This window comes from Pseudophryne corroboree, chromosome 8 (genome assembly GCF_028390025.1).
Source record: "Pseudophryne corroboree isolate aPseCor3 chromosome 8, aPseCor3.hap2, whole genome shotgun sequence".
In the NCBI taxonomy this organism is placed as follows: domain Eukaryota; kingdom Metazoa; phylum Chordata; class Amphibia; order Anura; family Myobatrachidae; genus Pseudophryne; species Pseudophryne corroboree.
In genome coordinates this window covers 329,262,432-329,275,654 of record NC_086451.1, presented here as the reverse complement: position 1 = coordinate 329,275,654, position 13,223 = coordinate 329,262,432, and the positions used below count along the sequence as shown (strand labels likewise).

At 44.9% G+C, this 13,223-nt stretch overlaps 1 long non-coding RNA gene across 1 annotated transcript in view; it reads right to left on the bottom strand.

Annotated features, from left to right (window-relative positions):
• Positions 1–669: 669 nt before the first annotated feature.
• Positions 670–13,223, bottom strand: part of LOC134947761 (uncharacterized) — a 101,101-nt gene continuing 88,547 nt past the window's right edge. Inside the window, exons 2-3 of the long non-coding RNA XR_010182753.1 lie at positions 9,777–9,868; positions 670–2,501 (exon numbers count right to left, since the gene is read on the bottom strand). This is a non-coding gene — a long non-coding RNA (uncharacterized LOC134947761). The remainder of the gene's footprint in view (positions 2,502–9,776; positions 9,869–13,223) is intronic.

Sequence of the window (13,223 nt, the reverse complement as noted above, 5' to 3'; positions counted from 1 at the left end):
AGGGATCCAAAGATCTATATCTGGAAAAGAATGCAATATTGTAGCAAGATGGAATTAGCTCTAGGATGGGATCAAGTCCTGAAGCTTGATAGATTGGAGAAGGCTGTTATTCACATTAGAAATAATTGTTAGACAGTGGATCACTCTGTGGTCTGTCTCCGTTCCCAGCACTAGAGGCAGCTTTCCTGCTCTAGTGTTTTTCCTCCTAGTGTTAGCTCAGTGCAGGAGGAAGTGCTTAGCTTCCTCACAGTCTGAGTGAGTTCTTCCTGGGAAAGACAACTGCACTGACGTGCAGCTTCTGCTCTCCTCAGTGTATGACCTTGTCTACCCCGCAGCCTCACCCTGTGTGTAAAAAGCTGCATCCTGTGTGTACTGAGATGCTGTGTTACCACTGTACTGCTTCACATATATACTGTGAGTTCCTGCTGCTGCAGAACATCTTCTATATACTACAAGCTGATATCTCTGTTATCTGAATAAGCTGATCATCCTGGGTAAGTGCCGTTGTTTGGACTAACATCCCTATCTGAACCCGCAACACTCTGCCAACAGGTTATGGGCACAGGACCCCAAGTCGGAAATGCATTCTAAAACAGAGGTACATAAGAAATAAAAGTGCAGCTGATTAAAGAAGGAGTACTTTTATTAACTATAGAGAAGAATGTACAGTACAGGGAACAGTGTGAACTTTACAAAGCTAAAAGGCTCAGAGAATTACACAACGTGGAAATTCGCCATGGAGATGCAGCTTAAGCGGAAAAGTTATGGAAAGTTACAATTGAGCCAGGAGCAAACCCAGTTGAAGTGGATAGAGCCATCGGGGCGATAGGCTTGGCCGTGGACCAACACGTCTACTCCATTCTCAGTGGGAAAGTGTTAGCCAAAGACATGTGGGCTGCTCTGCAAATGGCATATGAGGACAAAGGTCTGATGAGAAGAATAAACTTAAGGTGCATGCTGTACGGGACAAAGTTAAGTGTCTGTAATTACATGAATGATTATATTGATAAAATACTGTCAATAGCTCAGCAGTTGACATCTGTGGGAGCACAGGTGGATGACGAGGAAGGGGCGGTGGTGATGTTTCAAAATCTGATGCCGGAATTTGATTTCCTGGTAATAGCTTTTGAGTCTAACGATTCCAAGCTGACAACAGAAATTGTAAGAGTCAAGCTGCTGGAGTTCCAAAAACTTATTCCTGTCGAAACACATGCTGAGGGTTCTGCCTTATTCACAAAAGGTACTAAGTCCAGAAAGCTCAAGTTCAAGTGCTTTATATGTCACAAGGTGGGGCACAAGGCGTCAGATTGCAGACTGAGAAATTGCAGTGGTACGCAGAAGAAGCGTGACAAACCAAATGAGTCAGCATTGAATGTAGCAGAAAGTCACAAGAAGGATTTCTGGTACATGGACTCGGGGACCACTAACATTTCAGTTGTAATCAGGGATGGTTCAATTCACTAACAGCATGTGAACCCATTACAGTAAAATTGGAGAAAAAGTCCTTACTGCTTCAAAATTTGGTACAATCACAGTGCGTCTAAGAATTAAAGGTAAAACAGTTATTACGGACATCCAAGACATCTTGTTCGTGCCAGATTTGGGAAGCAATCTCATTGCTATAAGCGTCCTGGAGAAAAAAGGGTTACAGAGTCCAGTTTGCAAAGGGCAAATGTATGGTGCAAAATGAGAAAGGGACTGTAATTGCTTCAGCAACCCGGTGCAACCAACTGTATGTCCTGGACACCGAGCAGTGTTCTGCAATGGCAGCCTCTGATTCAAACCAGTTGATGGAGCTGTGGCACAGGTGCCTAGGTCATCTGGGGCATGACAATGTCCAGAAACTACTCGATGGAATGGCAACTGGACTCATTGTAATACTGAGAGGCCTGTGTGCGAGAGTTGTATAAAAGGAAAGCAGACTCACACCCCATTTCCTAAGTCTACTAGTAGAGCGGAAATACCACTAGCCCTAGGCATACTGACGTATGTGGTCCGATGGAGATGGAATCAATGAGTGGCTACAGGTATTTTATAACATTTATTGATGATGCCACAAGTATGACACGTGTATTTCATAAAAGCTAAAAGGGAAGTTGTCAATAAAATTGTGGAATACAAGAACCTGGTGGAGACTCAGGCGGGTCTGAAATTAAAAGTCTTGAGATCCGACAATGGCGGAGAGTATGACAACAGAGTTTTAGCACAGTTCCTGAAAAAATCTGGCATAGAGCATCATCTAACAATTGCTTACGTGCCAGAACAAAACGGTGTGAGTGAGCGTGCAAATCGTACAATTGTTGAGAGAGCATGGACTATGTTGAGTGACGCAGGCCTGGAGAAAAGCTTTTGGGTGGAAGCAGTGTCTACTGCAGTTTATCTTAATAACCGTGCGCTCACAGTAGCTGTAAAAGGTAAAATGCCACTGGAGGCGTGGTCCAAGAAAAAGCCAGCTGTCAATCATCTCCGTGTCTTCGGCTGTAAAGCTTATGCACATATACCTAAGGAGAAAAGACAGAAATTAGATCCAAAGTCAGTGGAATGTATTAGGCTAGGATACTGTGAAGAAAGCAAAGGATACAGGCTTTGGGACATTACAAACAAACAAACATCTTCTAAAGTCTAGAGATGTGGTTTTCCATGAGACAGCACCAATCACTGGAACAGTGGAACAAGAATCACAGCAACAATATGTATCGCTGGATGTACAGGCAGCGGCAAGCTACCTATATTTTGTATCATTTGAAAACATGATCTAATGAGTAACTGCTGCCCCATTGTGATTTGTTGGTCTAGTCTCGTAGTTATTAAATTGCTATATAAGCGTTGTTTTAATTGATGAAAATACAATAAAATGAGAGACTAGTCTATCAAATCTAAAACTAAAAAAAATTCCAGTTAATTTAAATTAGTCCACTAGGGTCTTGATCCATTGACCCTCCATAGAGAGAGAGAGAGAGAGAGAGAGAGAGAGAGAGAGAGAGAGAGAGAGAGATTAAAATAAGATTTTAAACCTACCGGTAAATCTTTTTCTCCTAGTCCGTAGAGGATGCTGGGGACTCCATAAGGACCATGGGGTATAGACGGGCTCCGCAGGAGACATGGGCACCTATAAAGAACTTTTAGTATGGGTGTGCACTGGCTCCTCCCTCTATGCCCCTCCTCCAGACCTCAGCTAGAGAACTGAGCCCAGAGGAGATGGACAATACGAAGAAAGGATTTTGTTAATCTAAGGGCAAGATTCATACCAGTCCACACCAATCATACCATATACCCTGGAATACCCAAAGTCAGTTAACAGTATGAAAAACCAACAGCACCGGTCCAAGACCGATTCCAACTGTAACATAACCCTTATGTAAGCAATAACTATATACAAGTCTTGCAGATCTTCCGCACTGGGACGGGTGCCCAGCACCCTCTACGGACTAGGAGAAAAAGATTTACCGGTAGGTTTAAAATCTTTTTTCTCTTACGTCCTAGAGGATTCTGGGGACTCTGTAAGGACCATGGGGTTTATACCAAAGCTCCCAATCGGGCGGGAGAGTGCAGATGACTCTATAGCACCGACTGAGCAAATGCTAGGTCCTCATCAGCCAGGGTATCAAACTTGTAGAATTTAGCAAAAGTGTTCGAACCCGACCAAGTTGCAGCTCGGCAAAGCTGTAATGCCGAGACGCCTCGGGCAGCCGCCCAAGAAGAGCCCACCTTCCTAGTGGAATGGGCCTTTACTGAATGTGGTAACGGCAATCCAGCCGTAACATAAGCCTGCTGAATCGTGTTACAGATCCAGCGAGCAATAGTCTGCTTTGAAGCAGGCGCGCCAATCTTGTTGGCTGCATACAGGACAAACAGAGCCTCTGTTTTCCTAATTCTAGCCGTCCTGGCTACATAAATCTTTAAGACCCTGACTACATCCAGGGACATGGAATCCTCCAAGTCACTCATAGCCACAGGCACCACGATAGGTTGGTTCATATGAAATGAAGACACCACCTTAGGTAAAAATTGAGGACGAGTCCTCAATTCTGCTCTATCCACATGAAAAATCAAGTAGGGGCTCTTGTGAGACAATGCCGCCAATTCAGACACCCGCCTTGCCGAAGCTAAGGCCAATAACATGACCACCTTCCAGGTGAGAAATTTAAACTCAACCGTTTTAAGGGGTTCAAACCAGTGTGACTTAAGAAACTGTAACACCACGTTCAGGTCCCATGGCACCACTGGGGCCACAAAAGGAGGCTGGATGTGTAGCACTCCCATCACAAAAGTCTGGACTTCTGGAAGAGAAGCCAATTCCTTCTGAAATAATAGCGATAAGGCCGAAATCTGTACCTTAACAGAGCCTAACTTCAGGCCCATATCCACTCCTGTCTGTAGAAAGTTGAGAAAACGGCCCAGGTGGAAATCTTCCGTAGGAGCATTCTTGGCTTCACACCAAGATACATACTTCCTCCAGATACGGTGATAATGTTTCACCATCACCTCCTTCCTAGCCTTTATTAGAGTAGGTATGACCTCCTCCGGAATACCCTTCTCGGCTAGGATCCGGCGTTCAACCGCCATGCCATCAAACGTAACCGCGGTAAGTCTTGGAACGTGCAGGGACCCTGCTGTAACAGGTCCTCCCTTAGCCAAAGAGGCCAAGGATCTTCTGCGAGCATCTCCTGAAGATCCGAGTACCAGGCCCTTCGAGGCCAGTCTGGAACAATGAGTATTTGTACTCTTTTCCGTCTTATGATCCTCAACACCTTTGTGATGAGAGGCAGAGGAGGAAACACATAGACCGACTGGAACACCCATGGCGTTACCAGAGCGTCTACTGCTATTGCCTGAGGGACCCGGGTCCTGGCACAGTACCTCCGAAGCTTCTTGTTGAGGCGTGACACCATCATGTCTATTTGAGGAACTCCCCAGAGACCCGTTATCTCTGCAAAGACTTCTTGATGAAGTCCCCACTCTCCTGGATGGAGATCGTGTCTGCTGAGGAAGTCTGCTTCCCAGTTGTCCACTCCCAGAATGAAGACAGCTGACAGAACGCTTACGTGATTTTCCGCCCAGCGAAGAATCCTGGTGGCTTCTGCCATCGCGACTCTGCTCCTTGTCCCGCCTTGGCGGTTCACATGAGCCACGGCTGTGACATTGTCTGATTGAATCAGAACCGGTAGGTTGCGAAGAAGACCCTCTGCTTGTCGAAGGCCGTTGTATATGGCCCTTAATTCCAGCACGTTGATGTGCAGAGAGGACTCCTGGCTTGACCATAGTCCTTGAAAGTTTCTTCCTTGGGTGACTGCTCCCCATCCTCGGAGGCTCGCGTCCGTGGTTACCAGTACCCAGTCCTGAATGCCGAACCTGCGACCCTCTAGAAGGTGAGCACTTTGCAGCCACCATAGGAGAGACAACCTGGCCCTGGGGGACAGTGTTATTTTCTGATGTATTTGTAGATGGGAACCGGACCACTTGTCCAGAAGGTCCCATTGAAACGTCCTCGCATGGAACCTGCCGAAGGGAATGGCCTCGTAGGCTGCCACCATTTTCCCCAGAACTCGAGTGCATTGATGAACTGACACTCTTTTTGGCTTTAGCAGGTCTCTGACCATGTTCTGGAGGTCCTGGGCTTTTTCCAACGGGAGAAAAACCTTCTTTTGTTCCGTGTCTAGTCTAGTATCATGCCGAGGAATGATAGTCGAGTTGTTGGAACCAATTGTGACTTTGGCAGATTGAGAATCCAACCATGTTGCTGGAGCACTCTCAGAGAGAGTGACACGTTCTTCAGTAATCAATCTTTTGATCTCGCCTTTATCAGGAGATCGTCCAAGTATGGGATAATTGTGACTCCTTGCCTGCGCAGGATCACCATCATTTCCGCCATTATCTTGGTGAAAATCCTCGGGGCCGTTGAAAGCCCAAGCGGCAACGTCTGAAACTGGAAATGACAATCCTGTACCGCGAATCTCAGGTACTCCTGATGAGCAGGATATATGGGGACATGCATCCTTTATGTCCAGTGACACCATAAAATTCCCCCCTTCCAGGCTGGCTATTACAGCTTGGAGTGATTCTATCTTGAATTTTTGAAGAAGCCGGGGAGGACTTCTGTTCCTGGGAACCCGCCGCGGCAGGTGTTCTTTTCCCTCTACCCTTACCTCTGGAAAGGAAGGAGGAGCCCCGACCTCTATTGGGCTTTTGCGACCGAAAGGACTGCATCTCATACTGTGGAGTTTTCTTTTGCTGTTGGGGAACAAAAGGTAGATTTACCTGCGGTAGCTGTGGAAACCAAGTCCGCGAGCCCATCCCCAAACAACACATCACTCTTATAGGGTAAAACCTCCATATGCTTTTTTGAATCCGCATCACCCGTCCATTGGCGGGTCCATAAGGATAGTCTCGCTGAAATAGCCATGGCATTGGCTCTGGAACCCAACAATCCAATGTCTCTTTGAGCGTCTCTCATATATAAGACTACGTCTTTAATATGTTCTAAAGTTAGCAAAATAGTATCCCTATCTAGGGTATCAAGGTCAGCTGACAGGGTATCTGTCCAAGCTGCAACTGCACTACATACCCATGCCGACGCAATTGCCGGTCTAAGTAAAGTACCAGTATGTGTATAAATAGACTTTAATGTAGTCTCCTGCCTGCGGTCCGCAGGGTCCATGAGGGCCGCTGTATCTGGAGACGGCAGTGCCACCTTCTTGGACAGGCGTGTTAGAGCCTTGTCCACTATGGGAGAGGATTCCCAACGTGCCCTGTCCTGTGTAGGAAAAGGGTACACCATAAGAACCCTTTTGGGAATCTGCAGTCTCTTATCTGGAGATTCCCAAGCTTTTTTAAATAACTGATTAAGTTCATGAGATGGAGGAAAGTTTACCACAGGTTTCTTTTCCTTATACATGCGCACCCTCGTGTCGGGAACAGAGGGGTCGTCTGTGATATGCAAAACATCTTTAATTGCAATAATCATATACTGAATAGTTTTTGCCACCCTAGGGTGCAATCTAGCATCATCATAGTCGACACTGGAATCAGAGTCCGTGTCGGGATCTGTGTCCACAATTTGTGACCAGGGACGCTTTTGAGACCCTGACGGGCCCTGTGAGTTGGTCCAATCCGTGGATTGACCCCCTGATGTCTCCCTGGATTCTGCTTTGTCTAGCCTCTTATGCAATGATGCTACACTTGCATTTAACATATGCCACATATCCATCCATTCCTGAGTCGGCACTACCGACGGGGACACACCACTCATCTCCTCCACCTCCTCCTTTGATAAGCCTTCCGCTTCAGACATGCCGACACGCACGTACCGACCCCCCACACACACAGGGATATAACTAAACGGGGACAATTCCCCAACCAGGCCCTTTGGAGAGACAGAGAGAGAGTATGCCAGCACACACCCAGCGCCAAACTGACACTGGAAAACCCAGATAGCGCTTTTATATATAATGCCAATGCTATTACCACTCACTGTGCTTGAAATGTGCCCCCCTCCTCTTTTTTTCAGCCCTCTGATGCATTCAGCAGGGGAGAGTCCGGGGAGCCAGCGTTCTCTGCAGCTTCTGTGGAGAAAATGGTGCTGGTTAGTGCTGAGGGATCAAGCTCCGCCCCCTCCAGCGGCGAGCTTCGGTCCCGCTTCAATATCATAAAAATGGCGGGGGATCGTCTATTTGCTGCCTCCGCATCCTAATATATATATTTGTGCCAAAAATGAGGTTTATTGCTGCCCAGGGCACCCCCCCTGCGCCCTGCACCCATCTGTGCCTGTGTGTGTTGTGTGGGAGCAATGGCGCGCAGCGTTACCGCTGCACGCTTACCTCATGAAGATCTGAAGTCTTCTGCCGCCTTGAAGTCTTCTTTTCTTCTTATACTCACCCGACTTCTATCTTCCGGCTCTGCGAGGAGGACGGCGGCGCGGCTCCGGGACAAACCCCAGGGTGAGACCTGTGTTTCGACTCCCTCTGGAGCAAATGGTGTCCAGTAGCCTAAGAAGCTGATCCTATCATTTAAGTAGGTCTGCTTCTCTCTCCTCAGTCCCACGACGCAGGGAGTCTGTTGCCAGCAGTGCTCCCTGAAAATAAAAAACCTAACAAAATTCTTTTACACAGAAAACTCAGGAGAGCTCCCTGTAATGAACCATATCTCCTCTGGGCACAAGATCTAACTGAGGTCTGGAGGAGGGGCATAGAGGGAGGAGCCAGTGCACACCCATACTAAAAGTTCTTTATAGGTGCCCATGTCTCCTGCAGAGCCCGTCTATACCCCATGGTCCTTACGGAGTCCCCAGCATCCTCTAGGACGTAAGAGAAATTATTTTAAACATTCTCTGTGATGCCAAAGTTTCAAGATATGTGTATTATGTTATGCTGAACTCAAAGACATGAATTTTCTTTTATATATTTGTGCTGCCTCTATAGAAGTTTTTATTGATCATTTATATGAAGAAGTATTAAGATCTCTGCTAATGCTATTTGACTGATGAATCAAGTATGCACAGGTGTTTTCTATAATGTGAACTTTTCATTGGCTGAAACCAGCATAAATACCTACCTAACAGGGACACCTGTATACACCTCCTGAGGAAACCGCCAAACTGCCAGTGTGGAGAAATGCATAGTGGAACGTTGCATGTGTGCACTCTTGGTCCGGTGACCAGACTTATTGATGCAGCGTGCGCCCTCCCCCCATCAGGGATTTTTGCCGTGACCGCCAGCTCCGGTTTCAAGACCGTACCAAGGTCTCAACAAGTACCTTTCCAGGGGGGACCTTACCGGGACCGCCAGCTGGCTCCAGCACTGCCAAGAGTCCAACTAATGCCGCAGGTGCCTGAGAGGTCTTAAACACCAGTACCTCTGTGCGGGAATGGGCTGCGCTTGTGAGTCCCACAGTGGATAACCTATTCCAACCATCAGGGGTGAGATTATATACAAATATCGGGGGTCTGAGCATAGCGTACCTGGCCTAATGCTAACGATAAAATCTGGACTTAATCTATTTTGAACTGTACTAAAAATCACCAGAGAGCTCTCTAACCAACCTGGAAGTAATACTGTGCATGCATATGAACATTACTTGTAAACACATCAGTCTGAACTTTTTTGCTATCAGAGATCTTTTTAATGCTATTGTGTTAATACTGTTTTTGATAATTAAATATCTCTATGATTCTTTAAAGCGCTCCTTATCATTGGTTTATATATCAATGTATTTCTTTGTTTAATTGACATCTAGACTGTCCCCTAGGAGCTGCAAAAATGTTTTAAACATTGAGGTTTTTGCACTATTAGTTTCTTACATGAGATTGTGTTAACTATTGACTATTTTCATTACTACTAAGCTTTAATTGTGTGCCCGATTATTCTTATATGTATATGTAGATACGAAACATATTTAAAGAGCTAGTGAAAGCGTGTCTGAACCTGAAAGAGTTAATGCAGATACCCAATCAGGAAACAGAAGTTCCATGCGGAGCAATAAAGGTGTTCCATACAAAAGATATAGTGAGGAATATGCAAATATAGCTTACTGTGAACCCCAAAATATACAGTAAGCAAAATCAAGTAACAACTGGAAACAATGGAAGTCAGCAATAGATACAGAGCTGTCAATTGTGGATGATAACAGTACATGGACTGTAGTTGACAGGCCAAATAACCATAAGTGGGTCTTTTGCAGAAAGCTGAATGCGGACGGGACTATTGCTCGTTATAAAGCCTGCTTTGTTGCTAAAGGATACACACAAAAATCTGGGATAGACTACGGAGAGATCTTTTTACCTGTTGCAAGGTACAGCACCTTGAGGTTAGTCATTGCCATTGCTACACTTCATGATTTATTGTTATACCAGTTAGACTTTGATTCTGCATTCCTAAATGGAGAGTAGAGGAGAACATTATGATGAGCGTGTTTTCAAAAAGGGGAAAAGTTTGCCTCTTAATGAAATCTTTGTACGGACTAAAGCAAAGTGGTCATTGTTGGTATGTAAAGCTGGATGCTGTGCTGCTAGAGATTAACTTTGTTAGGTCAGAGACTGATCACTGCTTATATCACAAAACTATAGAAGAAAAACGGTTAATCATAGTTGTGTATGTGGATGATCTATTGCTAGCAGGTCAAAAAGAGCACATTACTGATGTAAAACAGCAGCTGAAACAAAGATTCAAGCTAAAGGATTTAGACCCAACAAATAATTTGTTGCATGAGGATTGTACAAAACCTGAAAGATGGGACTGTTACAATTGATCAACAAACATATATTGAAGCAATATTTTGCAAGTATGGAATGTCTGATGCAAAACCAGTGAGCACTCCTATTAACAAAAGCATAAAGATGGCAAAAGCCATGTCACGGCCAGCCAGGAGGAGGTGGAAGAAATGAGGGAGGTTCCTTAATGTATGCAAGTATTGAGACTCGCCCCGACATCACACATGCAGTGAGCCGGGCAAGCCAGTTTGCAATTAACCCTGGAGGGCAACACTAGATTACAGTCAAAAGAATCTTGAGACACCTGAAAGGTACAAGTTAATTAAAGTTGATGTTTATAAAAAAGTCAAAAGGTATGACTTTGGAAGTTTCTATGATGCCGAATGGGGTTCAGATGATCTACAATAAAAGGTGGGGAGGAAAATACTACCGCGCCCTACGGATGGCTGCGATGGGTGTGTAGAAGGAGATGTCACTCAATCTCCAAAAGGGCATGTGAGGAAGAAAAATACTACCACTTTGCGCGCTATCCAACACAATACAGGAAATAAACAATGGAATGGATATGTAGACAATACAATAATTATATTATGAAGTAAATGAGTCAATGTTCAAAGTGATGGGAATCCTGTGGAGTAGGTAATCATCAAAAAGGAGCATTCTTAAGGATAAGAAAAAGTACCACGGGGTACACACCGTACTCACGTTGGAGAAGAGTAATCAATGCTCATACTGGTTTCTTTTCCGGTTGAAGTCTCATTTAGATGGTGTATGTTTGAATAGACCTCTTCATATTGGTGTGCATCCTCCCATATATATAGACAGTAAAAATACCAATAGTGCAGTATATCCCAACCAGTGTGTAGAAGATAAGTGAAGAGAGAAACTTGAAACTATATAGGCAGTTGAAAGATTCCCAACGTACCAAACTTACGTGGGTACATGTATGGATCCTATTGTTAACGTTTGTCCTGTTAAGGAACGGGGGTGGAACGCAAGTGCCATCATGTAACAGGGTGCTTCCGGGTCCGTGGAACGCATACGTCATCCCGCCTCCCCTCGCGCCCTACGTCACACGGACAATACGCGCTGGAAATAGCGCCCAGCTCGACCCCTCCCCGCTCTCCATTTCCGTGTCCTCCCTACCAGCATGTCACAGGACGTTTATGTCACATGCCTGTGACGCGCGCCCGGCAGCCCCCTCTTCATGTTCTTGGAACGCAGGTCTCTTCCTGCGTTCCTCATAAAAATATGTACCACACAGTACACCCTGCTATTTCCGGGAACCGTAATGGCCGGGACCGGATATCCGCCGGAAGTTGTTTGCGTTCCAAAGGGCCGGAATGCAAATGACTAATTAATGTTTTTATATGAATATTTTATGTTCTAAAGTTACTTGTATCATGTATAAATATACAGCTGCACTCTTGTAACAGACAAAATATACCAATATCAGTGATATCCCAGTATAAGGGATTTATATACTCCTCTTTGAGCTAATTACCTTCCCCCGCCCCTTAAGGGGGTGGATCTATAGCTTAAGGTATATATAGACATCACTTGCAATGCACACCTACCTTGATAAAGACTGCTTGTCAAAACGTGTTTGTTTTTACTTCTAGAGGACACTTGATTCCTTAGGGGTCCAGTCCCTAGGAGTGTGGCAGTCCGGACCTCACCACCATCCAGGTTCTGTTTTTATATACCGTCTCCCCTCTAAGTTTCATTGTGTTTCCCATTCTTTTATTATACATATCACTCAGGATGTGACTTTCCTTTTTTTAAATTGATTGTATCATTAAAACCTTTTTATATACATTTTGGATTAGCCCCTCCTGATTCTCTCACGTGAGATTTAGAGGGATTACTTAGGAAGGGACTAGTGTAAGGAGGGGTCTGAAAGGAACCTCCATATACCTTGTGACCCCACACTGGCGAGTGTATACCATACCATTGGTTCCTTTTTTCTGCTTGCCTTTGTCGTTATCACGAGAAAAAGCTCAGAAGAGGGGACTACTGGAACAAGATACACTGCAGGAAGGCTAGCGCTGGTTCTTGATGAACATAATCCATAAGGGAGAGAAGATTGAAAGATACCTTTATAAGCATCGTTTATCATCCACCTGATGTGAGTTGGGTACGCTTTACCTAGAGATATCTCCTCCCACTCCTCCTACCTCCTTCATCTGTTAAAGATACCTTTATATAAGGATCCATACACGTACCCACGTAAGTTTGGTACGTTGGGAATCTTTCAACTGCCTATATAGTTCCAAGTTTCTCTCTCCACTTATCTTCTACACACTGATTGGGATATACAGTACTACACTATTGGTCTTTTTACTGTCTATATTTTCGGTTCCACATGGGAGGATGCACACTACCATGAAGAGGTCTATTCAGACATACACCATCTAAACGAGACTTCAACTGGAAAAGAAACCTTTATGAGCATTGATTACTCTTCTCCAACGTGAGTACGGCGGGGTTCAGATGATGATGACCATCGTTCCTATATAGGATACTTGTTCATTTTGGCAGGTGCAGCCATCAGCTGGGTGAGCAAAAAGCAACCCACTGTTGCCCTATCCACCACTGAGGCAGAGTACACGGCACTTACAGAACCTGCAAAAGAAGATTTATGGATAAAGATACTTTATGTGAGCTTAGTCTTCTTTACCACAGTGAGACTATCAACATTGCATGTGATAACAAGGGAGCAATTGATTTGTCTTCCAGCACCAAGCATTATGAATAATCCACATTGCCATTAGACATTACTTTATCCGTGAGTTAGTGGAAAACAAGTCTGTCAATGTGGATTAGATAACAAATGAGAGCAATGCTGCTGATATGTTGACAATGGGACTGTCATCACACTTGCTGAATATGTTCATGAGAAATGTTGATTTGTTTTACTGTTTGCTTACCATGCTTTATTAATGTGTTTTCGGTTACAGGAAAACTTTATTGAGAAATGTTTTGATAAAGTGTTATGCAACAGCCTTGAGCGGATGGG